The sequence below is a fragment of the Aotus nancymaae genome, unplaced genomic scaffold (assembly GCF_030222135.1).
Source record: "Aotus nancymaae isolate 86718 unplaced genomic scaffold, 86718_ANA_hifiasm-v0.15.2.pri h1tg000022l_1, whole genome shotgun sequence".
NCBI classification, from domain to species: Eukaryota; Metazoa; Chordata; class Mammalia; order Primates; family Aotidae; genus Aotus; species Aotus nancymaae.
Window position 1 is genome coordinate 11,272,482 of NW_026988435.1, and position 22,906 is coordinate 11,295,387.

Here is a 22,906-nt window from a genome sequence, read left to right on the forward strand (position 1 = left end):
ACTCTGTTTCCATGCCAGTACGAAAAAAAAAGAATATGTGAGGACAGAGGGAGAATATTCAGTAAAATAGCATGATGAACTATGATCTATATTCTCAGAGTACGTTTAAATTTTTCCCCTATTTGCCCAGGGATGCTAGATATTCACAGATAGCGTGAATACTTTTGTGTAGCCATTATATTTTATTAAAATATTATTTTCCATTTTGTGATATGCCTGTGGACACTGTAAAAGACAGAGATTATTTATTTCTTCTTTTTGTAGCTCTAATGCTAACTTTGGACCTGCTAAATGATGGCATCAGCAAACATTTGATAGATAAGTGTTTCGTTAATATGAACCAAGATCCTATAAAGTGAAAACACATTGAAGTGTGTAAGAAAGAGGAAATTAATTACATAGAGTTTTGTTTTAAAATCATTATTACATTTATCTCCTTTGATAAGGTATAAACATGATATCTAGGTCATCTTGAGTTCGAGAAGCCCCAGCTACTCCATAAGTGTGATGTCAGTTTTGAATGTGCATTGAGGGACAGCGGGATTTGAGAAAAAAGAAATTACCTTATTACCAGTAATTTCAGCACAAATTGTCATGTGGTTGGGAAAATATTTGATATGAAGACACTGCGTCTACCTTCTAAAGAATAACCAGATATATTCACAAATGGAAGGATTTGGTGAGATACATGGGGACAGATATAAAACTACATGACCAATGAATGTTACACACATGTACATGAATCAAATAAACAATAAAGACAAATTAAAACAATCTTTACTTTTTGTTGCAAACTAATTAATTAGACTAATAATCAAGGCTCTCTGTCAATTGATTCTATGTATTCCATATATTATTTTACTAATTAAATACTTTCTTTTATCTAAGTCAGTCTCCAAACGACTTTAGAAAAGACTGAAGATTTATTGCATACACATCCACGTGTTCATTAATATATGAGCAGTGTACAATGACTATTTACTCCGTTAGATGATATTTTAGGCTCTGAGGTAATACTGATGTACAAGATAGAGTTCTAATGCACATGGAATTCACATTTCAGGAGGGAAACCAAATGTTTTCCAAAAATTATACATCTATGTTCCTAACTGTGATTTTGTTTTTCAGAATGCAATGAGATTTTAGGTAAACGGAACCCATTTCATTTGGGATTGATTTATCTTTCAGCAAAGGCCTTCTAGAAGAAGAGACATTAAGCAAAAACCTGAAGTATGAACATGGTTTAGACCGGTGAAGTTGAAGAGCATGTGAGTGACAGTCTGGAGATGAAGATAATCTGAGCACATTCAACAGAATGAATGCTAAACTAGCTCGATTACAGTGAAGGTAGTTGAGATGGCTTGAAAGGACCTTAGAGAGGTGGGTGGCAAATAGATCATACAGGGTGATGAAGGGTATGCAAATAATTTCTATATTCTAAGCCTTTAACAATTCTCTGGCCACGGCCTGAAATGCTTTTCCTTTGCTCCTCTGTCTGTGGTAACTCTCCACATCCTTTAATTCCTATTACTTTGAACCTAATCATAGTGGATAACATTTATTATGTGCTTATCATATGCCAACTTCAATGTGAGTTGTTTCATATACAGCATCATAGGAGATTTATTCTTCTTCACAAGAAAGTGATGTGTAGAGAGATTCAGTATACTATTGAAGATTATATGTGGCAGAGTCAGGTTAGGAATCCAGACTGTCTAATCCAAAGATTATTTAGCCAGTAAGTCATACTGATTCTTTTAAAATAAATTTCATTCCACTAATTTCTACTCTCATTCTTTTAAAAAATCTAACCAAAACTGTGTTATTTTTAGTTTTTCAAACATTTATTGACATATGTGGCCACAGTTTAACCCAGAACCTGGAATTCAGTTCTGCCATGGAGGCATTATAAAGAATACTTAGACCAGACAACTTTTCCTAATATAGAGAGCTAGGTTCACAGAGGACATTCAGTTAATATTTTGAGAGTCAGTGTCTAGGTGATCAAATTTGAGCCTAATTTTTTGCTCAGCTTTGTTGTGACCATCCGGGGGCACAATGTGCCTAAGTCCCTTCAGACTAAGCTGGGCCACAAAAAGCAGTAAGTGTTTGTTCTAAATCTACCAAAATTAACTTTTCCTCCAGGGACTCCACTACACCTCCCAATGAGGGGAAGACAGACCCAAGGGTGTGTAATAACCTTAAGCATCCGTAGAACTCGGAATTCTAATCACCGTGTTCTCTTTCTAGCATGCCCAAATACTCAATAATAATGCCAATTAATTATATACCCATTTATGAATTGAGATAATAGTGCTTTGGTTCAAACTTGCTAAAAAATTACAAATAATTTTGGTGAAATCTCCATGCTCTAGTTTGGTTATCATTATTATCAAGGGTGAATCTATCATATGTTAACGAATTCTTAAACAGAAGAGCTCTTGCAAATTAAAAATCATATGAGAGTAAAGAAAGAATTTATCCATTAATTAATAATACCTGGAAACTCCTGAATTAAGATTTCCCTTCAGTTCTTAAAATGATTTATAAGCAAGAAAGCTTGATTAACAGAAACACATGGTGTATATTTTCCTGTCTATTATCATTGGTATTGCATGAACCTAAGGAAGAAAATCCATAGTTGAATCAAAAGCACAGTTCTCTGAACTAATATGATGGTAATTTATGTTAGGTGAAGAATATTTAAGAGAAGATACTTTACCATTCTGTGTCCCCCAAACAGGTCTTCTATTAAATATAAAATAAATATTTTCCAGAGAATTGGTTCTGTGCACCACTGATACATAGTTATTTAAAAATTGATTTATTTGTCGTGTATTTGTGGACATATTTTGTTCTTCTGAATCTCTTTCATCTTTTGTACTGAAGTGTTTACTTACTTTTCAACTTACAACTCCTATAATATAGATATTTATATTTAAATATTAGCATAACAGTATTGTAGCCTTCTTTCATGAAGAAAACTAAAAATAGAAACACTTTAAAAATTGTTGTAATTTATGAAAGCATTATGTTAGTAACATATTGAAATCGTTGTTCTCTGCAAGGTATTAGGGTTACAGTGACACAAGTTTGCAGTTCTCAACCACTAAATTGCCTTGCCTGCAGCTATAATATGTAACAGTTTCAGGAATGAAAGGCGTGCACATACCTGACTGGCTCTTGTTTTCTATGTATTTGTTGTCTATGTATTTGTGCAATGAGATAGAGTTTTTAGGGCTTGGTTGGCTATTTGAATGATGAATACGGTTCCCCTGATATGATCACTGCATCATTCATTGTTTCTTGGAAAGTTGCATTTATGTATAACTTTTCTAAATCTAACTTGGCGTGGTTAACTTTACTCCTGTCCTCTTTGTGCTGTACTCTTTCCCCTCTATCCAGAGAAACAAGGTCAAGGCATGTTCTCTGATGCTTGTTCATTAACAGCTCTGCGGGTGATGCTCCTGGAGAGGTCTGATGTGTTGTGTGATGTTCTCACACAAACTATGTTAATTTTTGATCAGTGATTATGAGTTTTAATTGTGTTGAGGTAGCTAGAGGTTTGTTAAATGGACCGTACTTCAAAATGGTAAGTTGAAGCAGTAAATGTTAAAACCAACGAATCCCCCAACTTCTTGCACTTTATTTTTCGCGTGTTAATTTCTGAAAAGACAAAAAGAAAGCTAGTGGATTAATGTAGTATTTTTGCAAGGCTGCCAATGTGAATATAATTCTGTGATTTAATTTTATTACTGGCATGATATTTTATATATATATAATATATAAAATGTGCATATATAATGTATGCATATGTATATATATTAGATATATATGTATATATAATATATAAAATGTGTAAAACATATTAGATATAAATAAAATATTAGCTATATTATATAGTATATAAAATATATACATATATCTTGTAATATATACATTATATATGTATGTAATATACAAATATATATCTAGTATATATAATACATGTCGATTATATGCACATACACATATACATATACACATGGATATATCTGTGTCTATGTTTGTGTATTTTTTTTTTTGTCTTGCAAGCTCAACTTTAAAAAAAAAAGTTCCAGGAGGGATGGAGAGGAAGAGAGTGATTATGGATACATATACTGTCCATGTTTGCTTGGCTAGTATGAAGCAGAATCTGGATTCAAACTCAGGAACTCTGACTCCCTAACCATCACCCAATCAGGACTACTTTGAAAACTCTGAGTCTTCTATTTGTTATAAATACAGCTGATTGGCATGGAAATAAACGTGTTTCTTTTTTAACTTAAAAATATTTTTATTTTGTTTTCAACATTTAGCATTTTTTTGCATCAAAGTTCTAAATAGCTGCATGTCTTTTTATAATGTGTATATTTGTTGTTTGTTTTGTTTTGTTTTAATTCTTTATAGTTTTTTGTTTTTGTTTTTGTTTTTGTTTTTTATCATTGGTAATTTAATTCCTCAGGCTATGCAGTTGGATTATGCACAACAAAGCACCTCCTTAGTCTCTTCAGACCCTTTCATTGCAAGCCGCTTTTCTGTACTTGTGGAAAGAAAAAGAAGAAAAGGTACTGCATTTTCTTAAGACAGAATGATGACTATTTCTTTCTTCATTTCCTCCTGCTTCTTCCTGTTATCTTTGTAGAAAGAATTGCTGGATCTATTGATATGTAATTTTCATTTAATTCTCCAACATCTTATTGCTATTTAAAATAGTTTAAGAAAATTGGCTTAATATAGCCAAGAAACATTATATAGGAACACTTACCTGTAATTTCTCTATATTTAAATAAAACATCATTTCTCTCTTGGAGGTTAGTTTTGGCCATTTAAAAATGCTATGTTTTAGTGTTTTTTAAAAAAATATTATATGCATGCTCATATTATAAACATCGAATTTCATCAGGATAGGTAGTGAAAAGTCAGTAACTTTACAACCTCTGTTTCACATCCAAACAGTAATTTAAGTTGCTTTCATAACAAAGATATATTATCTTTCTTCTAATACTCATAAAAGATTTTCTTTACTCCTCAAACTAAAGAGAGTGTTGGTTCAGCAATGATGTTATGAAGTTACTTTCAATTAAATACGTGGTTTGATCAGAAGAAAAAAAAGATCCATCAGATCTCAGCCAAGCTCTTTTGGATGATTTTTTTTTCTTCAAAATCAAATACACTAAAATTTCCAAACAGTAACACTTACAATGTTTCAGTTTCTTTTAAGGTAGTCTGAACTGGGAGATATTAAGGTTTATATCTAATTTCATAGTTTATTCAGTAGGAAATAAGAAAATTAGTTTAAATGACTGATCCACATCAGGAGATCAAGACTGGACAAAGTGTTAATTTATCTACAGATTTTACCAGGCAGATTGCCAATATCCAAGTTCATTAGACAGGTCTTAGGACTAATAAGGACTCTTGGGGGCTACAATGTGAAATACCTGAGTAGATGAGTCAGGCAAAGATTTTAGAAAGTTTGGCTTCCAGTCTCACATTCCCAGGAGCTGAATAGATTGGAGGGGGAAAAAAGTGGTCAAAAACTAGTGATTTTGAATTAGAAGTAGGGCATAAAGGTCCTGTTATTGCACTTGGACAGTATTAACTTGATTACAACAAACCATAGTATGCAGAAACAACACAAATCAGGAAATCTCTTTCCCTTAGGAAGTACATTTTATTAAACTTAGTATTCTTGCTTCCTGTTTTCTTACCTAAGCTAAATGGATTCTGATGGCCCTAGACTTTAGCTTGGTGCAAGGTGAGGGCTGACCTTAAGCAAATACCTGGTTTCTCACAAACGAGTTTTGGCTCTTGTTTCTGTGTGACTTTGAGCTGGCTCTGAGAAATCCAAGGACAAGGTGCCATTTCTCAGAACAGTCTCATTAGGGCTATCTTTAGTATTGCCTGAAATTAGCAATTTACAGTTAGTGGATGAACTAGCGTAGAGAAAGAGGGGGAGAGAGAAAGAGAGAGAGAGAGAGAGAGAGCGAGAGAGAGAGAGAGAGAGCGCCAGAATGAGAACCTTAAGAAAAATGACATTTATTAAGGCCCTGCCATTCTCAATGCGTAATGCTAGAGACTGACAGTGCACAGTGCTGAGACTAAAGAGACATAAATAAAGGAAAGGCATAGTTCTTGCTGTCAGGTTCTTACAATTTTTGGGTCTTCTTTCTTTGTTTTAGTTAAATTATTGATTGGATTTTATCACTAAATGTATGGCCCCATTAAAAATAAGTTAAAAAAAATAAGTAAAGAAAAAAATGAAGGAAGAATGGAAGAGAGGGAGGATAGGAAATGAACGAAACAAAACCAAGTAAAAGATAAATCTGCTACAGTCCTGCAAGTTGGCTGTGCTTGCAGAAGACAGTTGACATATTCTACCCTGGTTCACGTTTCCTGTTTAACTTTGAGCATAGAATAAAGGATAGAAAAAAAATCATTTTTTTTGCACGGTGAACTTTAAACAAATCAGGAGAGTATATTGGTAATTTTGAGAAGTAGCAATTCTCATTAAATCTGTTTATAATTGAATTATCATGCCCTTAAAATTACATGATAGATTATTATCTTCAGTAGTATTAGTTAAAGTAAGAATGATATACAACCAAAATATCAGTAAGGCTAATTCTCTGAGACCATAAGAGAACCAAGTCAATATCCCCTACATCATATTGATCATTCATTTGATTTAAGAAGAAAGAAGACAGATATGTTAGTGAAAAGGAGACAAATGAGCGTGTGCCTGGCCAATCCCTGACTCATTTACAAAGGAAGCTAATGTAACGCTCTTACTCATCTTACGGGAAATATGATAGATCTGATTATATAATTTATGCCTCCTTTCAGACTTCCTACACCCCACTAATTGTCTCTTCCTTTCTTTTCTCCACTTTTTGCTCAGGTATTTGGCAGTTATTGCACTTTTTGGATCTTTTTTTTAAGGATGTTACTATCAATCTTTCGCCTACATCTAAATGGCATACCTAGGAAGAAGATCCCATTTTTAGCCTTAATATTTGCAAATTACTTGAGGTAATATGAGGGAAAAATTAAGTATTCACCCACATATGTCACTGTAGCTTTAACATTTTACTTAAAATTGCATAATCAAAGCCTATCACTATATTTTGCTGCTTAGTCTTAAATCTAGCAAATTGATTGCTTTAAATGGATTTTTCTTTATCTTGGAGATTTGGTGCAATAAATTATTTTAAGTAGCGTTAATTTTGACTGGAATTGTAAATTATCGTTTTCTAAGTTAAATACATTTTAAAACTTTGGTTTTAAATTTCAGGATTAATGCATAATATTCTAAAGTTCCTGGTATGAACAAAGACACCCACACACACACATACACATCACATACACACACAGCTCTTGAAACTGTGTAGACATCAAAGTGTGCTTTAAAAATTTAAGTGTAAATTAGCTCAAAACATATAGATTAAATCTCTTTGAAATGAATTTGTGTTTAAAATTTAATGTGAGTAATGCTTAGCTTGAAGGTGTCTTGGGCTTTGCTTAGTAAAAACATTTGAATTATCTTATTGAACTAAATTTAATGTTTTTAACTAGAAATGAATATGCAGCTATAACTCCTAAATTCATTGAAATAAATGCACAGTTAACATACATTCTAAGAATCTCATAAGCAATGCAAGTTATGTATTTGAGAAAGGTTTCCTAGACCACTGCTTCTTAAAGTTCATTGTACGTATGTGAATTGTCTGGGGATCTTGATAAAAGCAAAATCTAATTTTGTATGTGGAGGATAGGACCTGAAATTCTGCATTCCTAACAGGCTCCCCCATGATGCTGCTACTATGCTCCATGAATCATGCTTTGAATGGCAAGAGTCTAGATCACAGGACACATAGGAAAGGCATATTAATTTCCTTGTCTTGAAACTTTAAGAAAAATTCTTTCAAATAGTATAATATATAGATTATATATGATAATTCTTCTCTTCTAGGTTTCCATCAGAAAGCTGTAGATGTGGTGTCTGCTGAAGGGTTAGAAGCAACATAGACACATGGAGTTGTCTAACTTCTCTGTACCTCATTACCTTGCTTTTGGTTTTCAAAAATACAGGTTTAATCTGATGCTGAGTTTTGAATATGGGAGGCAGTTTACTAGTACAATTACAATTGCTGCCAGCTATGGGCATAGGCTTCAACTTTAACTAACTATATATAGATAATAGAAGTAGATATGAATATTAATTCAGTGAAGTCAAAGAAAGATTTTTAAATGATTATTGTATTGAAATCTAAAAAATGTGTAGAATTACTATACATATAGTTATATAATTATGTATATTTATAATTGTATATAACTATATAATTACATATAACTAATATATAGTTATATATGTTATATGTAATTATATATTATATATGTTATATATGTTATATATAACATATGTAACTATATTTAATATAGCTACTATATATAATATATAGAAGCTATATTAAATATAGTGATATATAAAATATGTATTATATATGTAATTATATATATTATATATAGTTACATCTGTTATATATACAATATATAACATATATAATTATGTGTAAACTATATATAATTATGTATAACATATATAATTATATACTTACATAACTAACTATATATATAAATTTGTAAAATATATATTAATATTTTAATTTCCAGGATACATGTGCAGAACTTGCAGGTTTGTTACATAGGACGAGTTAGCTATATTTAAGCTACATTAGTGTAAACATTGAGAGTCACACTAGTGGTTCCAGCCAAATTAGAAATGGAGTTCACAAGTTACTATTTCAATAAGATTAAACTTGACAGGTATGATGGGGAATTCCCTTTGACGGAATCTGCTTTGGAACTTTGTGGTTAATCACAGCCATAATCATTCTTACGTTACATAAAAAATTATTTTAATAGGTATGCTGAGTATGAATTTATAATTACTATGGAAAATTTTTATATTTCCTGTCTTGTCATTTAATTTCCTAAAGAGGAGACTGACACCTATGCAACATTATATGAGGATTCTTGGGAAGAAAGGTGAAAAATCTCCTTTATCATACCAAACAGAAAGACAATTTGTTCAATAAATGAATTTAATTATGAAATTTTCATTTGTTGATTAATCAAATAATGATGACATACTTAGTCTTTAAACTAGAATTTGTGAATTGGTGCTGTGCATTAAAAAGAGGAGACATAGTTTGCCTAATAGGTTAAGCAATTAATTTTAGGTCAGTATGACTGTATTTAAGAAAAGTCTATATACATATAAAAAGGGACTAATAAGTAGAACTTCTGAAAAATATTTCTTATGTGAAAATAAGTATCACTAACTTGGGACTATAGTGAGATCTCACTCAAGAATTCAGAAATAAGTGACGTATAATAGCTCTTGGAATGATTAGTTATTAAATCATGAGAGTAGAGCAGAACAGAAATATACAGGTCACTGGAAAGGGAAAGAATACATTCCAGGTCTGTGAGACTTAATTGTTACCTGAATAAATATATTAATATAGCTGGTAATAGAATAAGACGTTCATCAGGGAAGTTGGTCAGTGGCAAAATCATAGACAAAGGGGAGTAACACCTTAGCAACACCCATCCAGATATTTCTCTTGGATAGAGTTTTAACCAATAACCTGAACCCTCTGTACACGTGTCCTTCCTCTACCCTGTACTCACCTCCTTACTCTCCTACATTCTTGTTCACGAAACTCTCTTACCTGTGAGATGGTTGATGAGAGACTCTCCTAACTTGATGCTACTGAACATTTGATACACCCAGCACCTTGTTTTGTTTTAGTTCCTTGCAAAATGAGCAAATTTTATATTGCTTCCCCTTGCAGATCTCATTACAACAGAAAATGCACGAATCTCATGGTCTTGAAGATTTCAGGCCTTGTGATAAATTTTATTATTTTTTATAAAATAAAAAATAGATATTACAATGTACTGTGTGAGAAGTCCTGATTAGGTGCTAGGCTTTGAATGCTTAGATGGGGCTAGATACCTTAAGTGTGTTTAACTTTCTTCTACGAGTTGGGCAATATACATAAATATATACACATGTGTACCTTTTAGAAATGCAAATAAATTATTTTTGATAAGTCATTATGCTAACTCCTTGTATAAACCTTTTAAAAACATTTTTTATAAAATTAATAGGCAATAGTAGATAGCTCTTTGTAAAGAGCAAATTACTGTTGGTAAGTTACTTTAATCCAAAGTACAAATACAGAGATGGGAATTGTGAAAGAAGTGGGATAGGTCTATGGGCTTCTATTTTAAAAATGATGTCAACTATAGTAGAATGATTTATAATGCACAAGTATGTTTATTGCAGCACTATTCGCAACAGCAAAGACTTGGAACCAACCCAAATGCCCGTCAATGATAGACTGGAAAAAGAAAATGTGGCATATACACACCATAGAATACTATGCAGCCATAAAAAAGGATGAGTTCATGTATTTTGCAGGGACATGGATGAAGCTGGAAACCCTCATTCTCAGCAAACTAACACCGGAACAGAAAACCAAACACCACATATTCTCACTCGTGAACAATGATAGCATTAGGAGAAATACCTAATGTAGATGATGAGTTGATACGTGCATCAAACCACCATGACATGTGTATACCTATGTAACAAACCTGCACATTCTGCACATGTATCCCAGAACTTAAAGTAAAATAATTAAAAAAAAAAAGAAAAAAAGAAAAAAAATGATGTCAATTCTCAAAGATCAGTATAACCTTCCATCTTCTAATCCTTGATTTAAGGGTCTTAGAATAAATGGAACAGGCCTGCAAAACATAAGGAATATTCAGTCTGTCACACAGTCTTCTAATTCAACATTTGCTTTTCCTTTCTCTTCCTCTGAGACGGAATGACACACGTAAAGAAGATAGCATATGGTTTTCTTGTCACAGAGTGGCAGTATCCCCAGTATTTATCCCAGTATGTTATGCATTATTTTTCCCTCCTTTTTCTTCTCACTGCTTCAGTGCTAGGAGTAGGGTAAAATTAAGCAAATAGAAAGTAGAAAGCTAATTTGTAATTGGTTGTATAAATGTGCTTCAGTTCATTACATTGTATTCTACTTTTTGTTGTTCATTCATCAAATATTACTAAAGTATGTATGTCTGGCATAGAAATAGATCCTGGGGAATTATAGTCTCCAAAAACTTGCCAGGTTTTGTTTTCATGAAATTTTCAGTTTAGTGAAGATGACAAAAGCATATTCAGGGGTCATAACCATATGCAAAAAGTGCCAATAGAGATGACTATGTACTTCTTACAGTAGAGATGAAGAGTAGTAGATACAAATATTAATTCAGTGGAGTCAAGGAAGGCTACTTAAATTATCATTGAATTGAGATCCGAAAAATGCATAGAATTACTAGTTGTAAGTGAAGAGGAAACAGCAATCATTTCATTATGTACAAAGACCATGGACAAGAGTGGGCATAGCTTAAAAGAGATTAGCAGAAGGCCATAATGGCAGAAGTCCAGTGTACAAAAGTGAAAGTTGTATAAAATCTGGAAAAGCTGACCTGGAATTGACATTTCAAGGATTTTCTGGCAGTTTTAAGTCTTGTACATTACCCTAAGCTAAATGGAACTCCGTAAAATGAGGACTCGCCGGGCGTGGTGACTCACGCCTGTAATCCCAGTACTTTGGGAGGCTGAGGCGGGTGGATCACTAGATCAAGAGATCGAGACCATCCTGACCAACATGGTGAAACCCCGTCTCTACTAAAAATATAAAAATTAGCTGGGCGTTTGGCACATGCCTGTGGTCCCAGCGACTTGGGAGGCTGAGGAGGAAGAATCGCTTGAACCCGGGAGATGGAGGTTGCAGTGAGCCAAGATTGCGCCACTGTACTCCAGCCTGGTAACAGAGCAAGACTCCTTCTCAAGAAAAAAAAAAAAAAAAAAAAAAAAAGGGAGGACTCAAGTTGGGTAGTCATGAAATGATTGTACCCTCTAGGTGAGAGATAAAGCTTACTGATAATACAGCTATGTTGGTAGGATTTTGTTTTGTTTCGAAAAAAAGGATGGCATCTTGAGCAGAAGTAGATTCTAAATAAGGAATTTAGTCCTCAGCCATTGGTTCTAGGTTGGTCCTATATGTAACAAATTATATTGTTTACTTTTTGAAACTGGGATGGTTTTGAGAGAACTGGCCATAATTAACACTTGTGTCAGGATCACAGGAAAAATCTGAGATTTCCCTGGGTAACTTGGAAATATGGCCTTGCCACCTATAAGAGATTCCAAGGATGGTCTTTAATTGAGTGAAAAGGACTTTTAAAAAATATGAATTACTTGAAATCTTTGCTGGTGAAGATTCTTACACACGTGAAGAATTAACTGGTATGGATTCACTGGTATTTACTGGGTTGCTTTTAGTCTCTGAATTGGTATCAGAGCAATCAACTGTTTTTATTTTCCATTAGCTAATGTTTTATCACAGGTCTGTCCCTAGAAAAGCTTGTGTGAATAGTTACAGTACTGTACAGGCATTTTCTAGTCAAGCTCTTTGTTTTTGCAGGTATTATGGGAAATTAGGTTTGGCTACTATGGCTCATAGGGTAAATATCTGTTATTAAACATGATCTCTTGACTCTTATCAGAGTAATTGATGGTCGATGAGCTCTCTAAAAAGTTCATTTGGGGTCAGGTTCACAAATGTTGCAAGGCAGTTTTTGGAAATATTTTGTTCAATGACACAAGAAAGCAGAGGTCATGTGATCAGTGCAGAGGGTAGATCCAACCAAAATTTAGATGATCATTAAACTTTCAGGGTTTGGGAAATTCTAAGCAATACTCTGCTTATTTCCACTTCCTCTTTAAATTTTATTTTATTCGTATGAATATTTTTAAATTTAGAGGGCTGGTTTCCTGTCTTTTCTATTAAAAAAGAATTGGGCATATGAAAAGTTCTGCTCATAAAACCTGAAAACATTCTAAAAGGAGGTGGGCAACAAAGTTTGTGGATACTTTGATTCCATTTTCCATTCTGTAAACAGCCAGCAGACTGTAGGGTAGAAGAAATTGCACTTGCACTTGTAGTAAGCAGAAATCATTTGATTATACGTGGAAAACAAACAACAGAGAGTAGTAGCCAAAAGGAGGGTTAAGAACCCATTGCACTTTATCCACAGAACAATTGACTTTCTGCTTTTGTACATCAGTCACGTGAGCTTGGTCAATAGCCGGTCCTGAGAGATGGACACTCTCTGTGTGTGCTGACAAAATCAGGTTTACGTATCTGCAGTACTGAAGGACAGAACTTTGACCACAGCAAATTTGTTAAAGTAACGACTGCCACCCTAGAGGACTTCTGTTGGCTCTCTTGCTAGCCTGACACAGGAATCCTAACCTCTGTGCATTACTGTATTGGTTGAATTCCTGCTTAAAATTAAGGGTTCACTTCTGAGGGTTCTATTGATATAGGGAGACATTGGCACATTTGAATATAAAGTGTTACTCTTTACTTATCAATAATGTTCTATGTTATCATAAATGAAGTTAAACCAAAGTAAGAACTGAAATTTTAGTGATTATCAGGTGATATATTTTAAATATAGAACTGATGACTGACATTTGAAGAATTCACTGTCTCTCAAAATCGGTGAGAGTAGTTGTGAGAGTTTATTTTGAAGGATTAAGATAGTTGCAGTAATGATATATATAATTAACTAGAAATATGACAGAAGGTGAATGAGTGGGACTATGTTGAATCAAAGAAAGAAAATGGAATTTGAATAAGGTAAAATGAAAATAATAAATAACCTGGGGTTTTAGAAAGTGTATATTTTGTGTAAGGATGTGTGTGTGTGTGTGTAAGTATATTAGTTCTTGCACTGCTATAAAGAAATACCTGAACCTATTTATAGTACTTTATAAAGAAAAGAGTTTATTTGGCTCATAGTTATGCAGGCTGCATTGGAATCATGGCAGCATCTGCTTATGGAAGGCCTCAGGGAACGTTTACTCACTGTGGAAGACAAAGTGGAGCAGGTGTCTTACACAGCAGGAGCAGGACCAAGAGGTCCGCTCAAGAGCATCACCCCTAGGAGGAGTTTGGGTATTACATATACCCCGTGGTCAATTAACCACTAGTGAATAGATAGTCCCTGGTGAGAGCGCTTAAAGAGAGAATGACTTTTTTTTTTTTTTTTTTAATCCACGTTAACAGAAAACCTGGAAGTAAGTAAACATCAGTGATCAAGGGAACTAGAATAGGTGATATTGGGAGAGGGCTAGGCTGATCACATCTTAGTGATAACAACAGTAACAATAACCATAGGAATGACATTGACAGCACTATTTTCTGAAACACTACTATATTCAGCAATGCATTCAGCATTTTAATATTACATCTTATAATCCTCACTGGAAACATATGAGCTATGTATTATTATTTGCAACATAAAAACAAGAAAGCTGGATATTAAATAAATTTAATACTTTTTTGAAATTATAATCATATCCAGATAGAACAAATGTCAGATCTTAGATTTAAATTCAGCTGAGTCTGACCCAAAGTCTTCTGTGTTTATTGGTTTTAGGTCATAGACTCTAGCACTGTAAAGGCTAGACAATAGGTAAATCTTTATCATTTAATATTAGGCATAAATTTGAGTTGACCAAACCAAAATCAATATATCATTTGGAAATATTTTTATGCGTAAATACCTAGGAATAATTCCATATCTTTGCTGTTGTGAATAGTGCAGTGATGAACATATGAGAGCATATGTCCTTTTGGTAGATTGATTTATATTCTTAAAGACACATGCACTCGTATGTTCATTACTGTACTATTAACAATAGCAAAGACACGGAATCAACCCAGGTGCTCATCAGTGGTAGATAAGATAAAGAAAATGTGCTATATACACAATGAAATACCATGCAACCATAAAAAGAATAAAATTGTGTCCTTTGCAGCAACATGGACAGAATATGAGGTCACAATCCTATGCAAATTAATGCAGGAACATAAAACTAAGTATAGCATGTTGTGACTTATAACTGGGAACTAAACATTGAGTGCACAAGGACATAAATATGGAAACAATAGATGCTTTGTAATGCTGGAGGGTGGAAGGAGGGGGAAATCAGTTACAAATATCCTGTTAGATACTATACTCACTACTTGGGTAACAGGATCTAAATCTCAGGTAACACATCTGGGAATATTGTGTGAGACACATATGCCTTCTCTATCTAAAATAAAAGCTGAAATTAAAAAAATTAGAGAATCAGTTATGTATGTGTATATAACATAGGTAATTCGGTTTTGATAGTCATGCAAAATTGCCCATCAAAAATATGTATCATTCTTAAAAGTATTGACATATGAGCTGATAAAGACATACTTAATTCTAGTTTAAAAAATAAAATAAAATACAACTTAGAGTAGAAACTATCAGACTATCTAACTATTATATTTGAATTACGTATAAAAAAATAGGACCATAAAAGGTAACAGAAAATAGCTATGGCAGTTCAGCAACAAAGTTATGATGCAGAAAATATATTTCATGAGACATTTTCAGTACTTTAAAGACAAATTTATGCTAAGTAGATTCCAAACTAAATTTGATTTTCACAATTAAATATTACTAAGTAATCACAATAAGTCAGCATCTTTGAACTATTTTTATTTTACATTATGATATAAAATATGATTTATTAAAATTGTAGAGTATTGCCATGTTTAAGAAGAAATGGTCTGGATTCTACTTGCCTATGTACAAATGAGGGCTTTGCCAGCAGAAGCAAATGAATTACTTTGTCTAAATCTCAGTTTTACCATTTAGTGAGTGGTGACTAACAACTGCACTTAGCTCATAAGATTGTTTTAAGTGTTTAATGCATAAGCACTTGCTTCTCCAATTGGTACCTGTTAAATGCTTGACACAATTTCTGTTTTTATAATTGCACTTTAACTTGTTTATATAATGAAGCTTAACTGCTTTGCATGCCCCACAAGTAATATATTTATCTGTGTTTACAATGTAGCCTTCTACCTTCTGAGATATCACATTTTTATGTTTTTAAGCACAAAATATCAGTCTATGACTTTCTTTTCTACCCTCAACGGCCTTTCTGTCTTTTCACTACACAAAAACGTATTCATTCTTTTGAGAAAACAATAGATGCTATACCAACTGTCTTTGCTGCTTTAATTGGAACTTGAAGAAACTTTCACGTAATTCAGTATATCTTAAACTCTTTTCTGTTTTATTTTTTAGATCATTAATTGAGGCAAGAAGACATGTTACAAGTACAAAAGAATGGAAACATTTTAAATAATGAGAAATTGAATTCAGCAACAAACTTGAACTTACAAGTACCAAAGTTTGAATAAACAAATAGGATCTAATGAGCAAAAACATCTTTAGCATGCTTAATTTGTGCCAGGTAATCTAAGCGCTTTACACTATTAATCCTTAATTAATGCCCTCTGATGCAGGTTATTTCATTATTGACATTTTATAGATAAGGAAACAGAGGCATAGAATCGGTCTCAGGTGTAACTTCTTGGTAATGCCTAACCTACATTGCCTAAATCTGGTTCAGTTTTAGTTTCTTCTCCTACTTGGGCACAATATTGTACTTACATCAATTATGGTAGCTATTTGAAAAATTAAACCTTGTCAGGCTGAAAAAATTAATAAAGATTTCCTTTTTTTTTTTTTATTGGTTAAGGCCAAAGATAAGAGAATATCCAACCCCTTTTCCATAGTCTTTTGCAATCAGTAAATTATTTTAGATAATCAAAACAGTATGTAAATTGAAGAGACAGATGATGAAATGGACTATATTATTTCCAAGCTTTACCTAGTCTAAGGTTTATTCTGACATAAGACCTATTATATCTAAATTTAAAAGGTTCATTATAGATGACTTACTAAAAGTTTATGAGAAATGTGAAGTTCAATTTTTTTCTTTTGATGGAGTCTCCATCACCCAGGCTGGAGTGCGGTGGCACATTCTCAGCTTCCTGCAACCTCCACGTCCCAGGCTCAAGCAATCCTTCTGCCTCAGCATACCCAGTAGCTTGGATTACAGGTGCCCACCACCACGCCTGGTTAATTTTTGTATTTTTAGTAGAGATGGGATTTCACCATGTTGGCCAGGCTGGTCTCAAACTCCTGAAATCAGGTGATCCACCCACCTTGACCTCCCAAAGTACTAGGACTAAAGCTTGAGCTACCACACCCAGCCTGAAGTATGCGTATTTGCATGACATATTTGCGTATTTCTGTATCCTACATCTGTATGTAGAAAGAGTGAAAGAAAGCTAGCACCAGTGAGCACTGGTCAAGTTGATGCCTGTCATGGAAATTCTTAAAAGACAAAACCATACCCATAGCCAAATATGCTATAGTGTGGAGTAACTTGATTTAGTATGTAGATGAAATCCCATAGAGGAATACAGTACCATGGTTTTTGTTAAATCATCTTTGTGATATTGTCCTATATTTTTACAGAAGTTTGTGTCATATGGAAGGTGCTATTTTCTTACAAAACTTAATCAAGTATGCAGTCTGTAAAGCAAATAAATATTAAAATGGAGTCAAACAAAAAACATCTTTAATGTGGCGGTAGTGATAGAAATTATTGTACAGAATGAGAATTTCTTTTAACATTAAATTAACATAAATTTGTTACTATTGTCTTGAAAAGTGGCAAAAATGATGTAATGATCTTCTGATGTCTTAGTATATGAAAAGAGAGCCAGTAACAAGTATTGTTGGCCAAAATGAAACTGTCAGCAACTACTTTAATAGTTTTTCAGAACTCAAATAGTGAAATGAAATTGTAGAGCTGTCTCCGTTTGTGGTACTTCACTGTTATGTGAAACACAGGTCTTATTATTTAAACTAGTCACTTTAGATTGATAATTCAATGTTAAAAATGCTGTTTATTTGGTTTATTCACACCATGTAGTTTATTTAGTTTATTCACGCCATGTAGAGTCACAAGAAATTGTATTAGGCTGCAGAATTATTCTAACGATATTTTGTATCCATGATGCTAATTCACTGTCATTTTTACTTTTCACCTGGCTGGAAAATCAAGAAAAAATTCGATGAAACTTATGTAGCATTTATCTAGAAGTGAGCCCCAGTTTCTAGGGGTTTGTGTCAATATTGGGAACGTGCACATGCTTAGTGATGTATGTAATTCTATTATGTGTGAGTTTTGATGGTTTGAAAATTGCTGAAACTAAGTTAAATTGGCAAAATTATAAAATCATTATAACTTTTACTATTAACACTGTAACTCTGTCCAGCATTACTTGTTTTTTCAATCTGAACAACGACTTTCTGCTTTTGACCTCTGAGAAAATCAAATCATTTGCAATATCAGTCTCTCCTGTTGGGGAAAATAAAAGGTATACAACAAATATGCAATTTCTTTTCAGTCCGTCGCTACTGCTCCAACTTTGTCCTTCTGCATCACTGGCCTATGTGATGGCAAAAGAGAATTATTTAGTCTCTGTCTTTATCTGTTACCTCTCTAACACTGAAATTCCATCTCCAGGTAGAAAACATGATTCTGATTCAGTTGTAGTGCATTTTCAAATGTAAATGATATAGAACTACTTTTTCCTCTAACATTTCTGTTATTTAAACATTTTTGTGCAATAATTTTTCTTCCAACTCTCACTTTGTTCCTTCGCTTCTTCATTGTTTTATTTAATGGTGATATCACATGACAGATATAGAAAATGAGTGTTGGAGCTTTTCTCAATACAACATTTTACTAATACAAATATCGATCATGTATTAACTTATTCAAAATTAACTAGGGAAAATATCTGTTTACAATACAGAGTCATGCACTGCAAAATGAGGTTTTGGTCAATGGCATATCATATATATGATGATAGTTTCAAAAGATTATAATGCCATATTTTTACTGTACCTTTTCTGTGTTTAAATATGTTTAGATACACAAATACTTACCACTGTGTTACAATTGCCTCCAGTTTTTAGTGCAACAACATGTTGTACAGGTTTGTAGCCTGGGAGAAATCAATTCTACCATATAGCCTAAGTGTGTAATACGCTGTGTTGTCTAGGTTTATGTAGGTAGACTATTATGTACTCACAATGACAATATCTCCTACTGAAACATTTATTGGGATGTTTATCTCTTTTCAGCCATGTGTGACTGTAAACCTCATGAGAACAAGGTAACTTTATTTTTTTTGACATTATCTAGTGAAGTTTTCAAAATTGACAAGTCTTCACCACAGGGACAGATACTTTTAGTATACTTCCTCTTAGATTTGTATCTAAGAGGATACAAATGAGACACCATTCTATCTCATTCCACCCTTTCTTTCTATTTTTATTTTTTAGAAGCTTAAATTCTGATATTTGTTCATTGGCGTCCCAGTCTCTATGCCTAAACTATGACATCTTTTATGGTATTCTTTATGATATCTTGATTTTATAAGTTATGCACTCTTGTAGCAAACCAGTAGATTTGAAAGGAATCAAAAAGCATTTTGGGGGTAATTTTCTAACAGTTATAAATACCATACTCCTATAAGCAAAATGTGAAAGCTGTATTGTTTATCCTGTGCCTTTATTCACTTCTCTTTCTATTTTTTTGATTCTAATGAAATGTAAAATAAAATGTGACTTTATTAGGACACCTCATATATGCAATATGTTTTTGCTAAAGTTTAGTTATGCTAACGTGTCTCATATTGCATCTTGTAAAGCAGAACCAGTCTGTGATAAGTCATCAGGGAAAGAAACCAAAACTTAGAAAGCAATTTGTGCAGATATTAAAATATTACCTATTAAAATTCCAGATTAGATTATTTTATCTATTTTCATAGATATTTTTAATTTTAAAAGCCCATAAATTGATGTCTACTTATTACACAAATAAAGATACTACTTAGACAAGTCTTTTTAGTTTTCTGTTTATTTATTTAAATTAAAGAGATATTATTAGGAGTGGGTGAGAGAATGTGAGATTTGACAAAAGTGTTCAAAGACAAGTCCATTCCTTCACATTATCTATTGTTTAAGTCAGAAAGTTTATAATACCAATTACAAGTTCCAGTGTTGACTAGCATTACTCACTGCTAATGACAAAGTCCTTTCTTGACCAAATTTCAGTTTGGCTCTGAAGCCCTCTTTTCAATCAGGCCTTTACCTTGACCCATCATGTCTTTGACCTCCTCAGCCCAGTTTTAGCAGAGAGTCCTGGTACATCAACCCCCTCCTCTTGGTGTCTGATCAAGTTCCTCATCCTCTACCTTTGGTGTATGTCTTGGCTTGCTTTTAGCAAGAATGCTATTAGGTGACCTTTGTAAGGATCCCCTTACCTTTCTTATCTCCTCTTGGTGATCTTTCACCCACTGCCCCCCTCACCCTGCTCCTTGGCTATAAACCCTCACTTGTCATTGTTGTATTCATAGTTGAACCCTATCACTCTTCCTTATTGCAACCCCATTGCAATAATATTGAATAAAATCTTTATTGTTTTGAACAAGTGTCAGAATAATCTTTCTTTAACATTAAGTTTATACTAATTGTGTTCGTGAGAGTTTTCTTTCTGGAATGAACAAATCCCCTATATGTACCATAATCCTAGAGATTTATTTCCAGTTCAATCAAATCCATTGCAGATTTCCTTGATCAAGTGCATTTTGGGCTACGTTGTTCCAGGCAGTAACCTCAAAATCTGGACTCTTTCCCTCACCTGACTCTTCTTCCTACCTTAGCCCTTCATGTCCAGCAAGCTGTGTGAGTAAGGAGAACATATGGGAGAATGTGAGAGACATTATCGAGGGTGGCATGAAATTGGCACAAATTATCTTCTCCAGTACCTCATTGGTCAGAAATCAGCTTCAAGGTATCATCTAGACACGTAGGAACTGAGAAATGTAATAATTTTGCTTGTCCAAATGGGAAATAATTCTTTTTTTCAAAACATATTGTGGAAGGACTGGCTGGTATTCCTTTGCACCTGGGTATGCTTTGCTAAGTAGTACTCCCTTAGCCATATCATATACAATTAGATTGATGGGAGAGGTTATTTAAAATAGTTTTTTTTTCTAAGACACAAAGGCAAAGTGCTGAGTTGATTTTCCCTTTCTCGCCCACATTACTAATGGCCTTCCAATTTGGAGGTGATACAAATCAGGGAAGAGATGCAATCATAATGGATGACAGACCAGGATTCCTAGAGGTCTTAGCATGGTGGAACAATGTACAGATCAAACCATGTAAAACTTAATTGTGATAAACCAACTCTTCACTTTAGTCTAAAAAAGGCCAATTACCTGGCCTCTAGTTAAAGGTGGACAGGCTCACTTTAGAATCCTATTATATGCAAAAGATTGAGAAGGTTTAGTTCACAATGTGCTAAAGCCATCTCATAGTGACCATGGTATGCGTTGTGTGATTTGGTTTAAATATAATAGATAATGAAGGACAAGGTTGAGGGTGGTGGTAATATTCCTGCCTGATTCTGTAGTGCTCAGGCTCAGGTTTCCTCTGAAGAATGGAGAAAAAATTCAAAACCCTATGCTAATAAGACATTGAAATACTGGGAATGTTTCTTTCTGAAGAACAAAAGATGTAAGAAACATGAACTGTCTTGACATGTTTAAATAGTTGTCATTTGAAGGAAGAATTAACAGACTTGCTATGAGTAGGAGCTAAAGAAGGATGAGTTTTTGCCAACCTAAAGGTGGAAATTTTAAACTCTGATCTTACCGCTATTGAAGTAAACTATTCCAGAGGTCAAAAGCTTCTCATTATTATATGGTAAAATAGAATTTGAATCACTATTAGAAACAAGGATACTGGAATGAAATTTCAAGTATTGGAAGAGGACTTTTTTCAACTCTGAGAGTCTATGATTCATTGATTCAGATATAACTCACTGGAACCTTCATTTAAACAATTGTCTTTTTGGCTGTTCCAATATTAGGTGACAGGACTAATTTAGTTCAATAAACATTTGCTAAAACATTTTCTGTGTAATGTCTTATGCTAGACACAGTCTCTAATCTTTAGGAGTTAAACCCGAGGAGAATGCACAGAGGGACATCATTGTATACTAGCATAAGTAGTCTAATAAAGGATAGTAAGGAGGGTTAGGGGGAGGAAAACAAGCTAATCTAGGAACAGTATTTTGCCAGGTTTATATGGTAAATGAGACCAAATAACAGGAAAACAGGCTTGTATTAGACATTGGAGATTTAATCTGGGGAGATAGACTGGATTCAGTGACACTAGCTCCATATCCTTTAACTTTTCTGCTCCCAGATCTAAACTTCGACCTATGGAGTATAGGATATCACGCTGAGGTCCAACAAAGCCTGTAATGACTGTGTTCAGGAGTTATTCAACACATCACTGTATTCTGAGGTGGAGAAGTGTACACCACAATATGAGAAGACAGTACTATTGGCTATCTGCTATTCTAAAAGAAGCATCACATTGACTTTGTCATGTTTCCCAAGTAGTGTAGATTACCAGCAGGTGGTGAAGATTGCAACATCCTTCTCTTGAAGAAAACTTTCTTTTCCTAGTATTAACTCAAGCTTCATAAAAACAAATATTTCTTGTCTGGTATGTCATTTTCCTGGTTGAGATCATTGCTGAACATTTAAGAAGTCTGGACTTGGTGGCCAAACAGTTATCTAGGCAAAAGCTCTGACTTGGAATACAGTCATTCCACAGATAAATTCTTCAATTTCTCAGTTTCTCATGAGAGTGACTCCCACCTCATTCATAATTTAAAAATACTTATTGAGTGCTTTCTGGGTTCTAAAGCTGTAACAGTAAGAAAGATAGTCATAGCTCC

At 33.6% G+C, this 22,906-nt stretch overlaps 1 pseudogene; it reads left to right on the plus strand.

The window, feature by feature from the left end:
- LOC105718818 (aldo-keto reductase family 1 member B1-like) overlaps window positions 1-22,906 on the plus strand; it is a 97,112-nt pseudogene that overhangs the window by 19,734 nt on the left and 54,472 nt on the right.